Consider the following 1,562-nt stretch of genomic DNA (forward strand, 5'->3'; position numbering starts at 1 on the left):
CTTACTTTGTAGACCAGGCTGGCCTCGAACTCAGAAATCTGCCTGCCTCTGCCTCCTGAGTGCTGGGATTAAAGGCGTGTGCCACCACGCCCGGCTTCAGCATACTGTTTTAAGTGAAATGGTTTGGGTACAAAAATGCACTTTGAAAGCACAATTAAAAATTTTGTATATGCACATAAGCCAGAAACATAGTCACTCATTATCATTGTCTAGTACTATATACATATATTATCTACTACTATCTATGTATTTAATAATTTTATGTGCTTTATTCTTATAGGAGTGGCAATGTAGTGAGTTTGTTCACACCTGTTTCACCAAAACTATGTTTACAATGAAATGTATGTTTTCATAGCTTCATCACTAAACAATAGGACATTTCCTGTTAAGATTGCCATTAAAATTTTATAGAGCCATAATACATGCAGTCTGTTATTATGCAGCACTCAACAGTATATCCAGGGGATTCGATGTCCAAATGTATTGGCTTGTTTTGTGTCAATTTGACACAAGCTAGAATCATCAGAAAGGAAGGAGCCTCAGTTGAGGACATGCCTCCATGAGATCAAGCTGTAAAGCATTTTCTCAATTAGTGATGAATGGGGGAAGACCAAACCTACTGTGGGTGGTTCCATCATGGGCTGGTGATCCTGGGTTCTATGTAAAAAGTAGGATGAGCAAGCAAACAGATCAAGCTAGAAGGCATCCCACCCCATGGCTTCTGTATCAGCTCCTGCCTCCAGATTCCTGACCTGTTTGCATCCCTGTTCTGACTTTCTTTAATAATGAGCAGCAATATAGAAGTATAAGCCAAATAAACCCTTTCCTCCCCAACTTGCTCTTTGGTCAATTGGTGTTTCATTGAAGCAATAGAAACCTTAAGACACCAAATAATGGGCATTGTTTAAAAATGGAAGAGAAAAGCCGGGCGGTGGTGGCGCATGCCTTTAATTCCAACACTTGAGAGGCAGAGGCAGGAGGATTTCTGAGTTCGAAGCCAGCCTGGTCTACAAAGTGAGTTCCAGGACAGCCAAGGCTGTACAGGGAAACCCTGTCTTGAAAAACCAAAAAAAAAAAAAAAAAATGGAAGAGAAAAAATAGATCAAATAGTAAAACAAAAAGTGCAAGGAAAATTTTATATATCAGAACATGAATTTCCAATGGACTAGCCTACTGTGGGACGAGAATGGTGAATGGCAATAGGTATTCACCAAGGCACACTGAAAAAAAATAATTACAACACAAAAAGATTTTAAACAAGAAGCAAAACAGTCACATAAAAATCAAGAAAAGAGCATTTTCCCCTGGTATTTTGGTTATGGTTTCTATTGCTGTGAAAAGACACCATGACTACAGCAACTCTTATAATGGAAAACATTTAATTGGGGGGGGGTGGCTTACAGAGGATCAGTCCACAATCATCATGGCAGGAAGCATGGCAGGCAGATATGGTGCTGGAGAGGTTGCTAAGAGTTTTCATTTGAGCTAGAATCAAAAATTCAGGTGACAGCATATGCTGGCGAGGATGTGGAGAAAGAGGAACACTCCTCCATTGCTGGTGG

The sequence above is a fragment of the Mus pahari genome, chromosome 7, assembly GCF_900095145.1.
Source record: "Mus pahari chromosome 7, PAHARI_EIJ_v1.1, whole genome shotgun sequence".
NCBI lineage: Eukaryota > Metazoa > Chordata > Mammalia > Rodentia > Muridae > Mus > Mus pahari.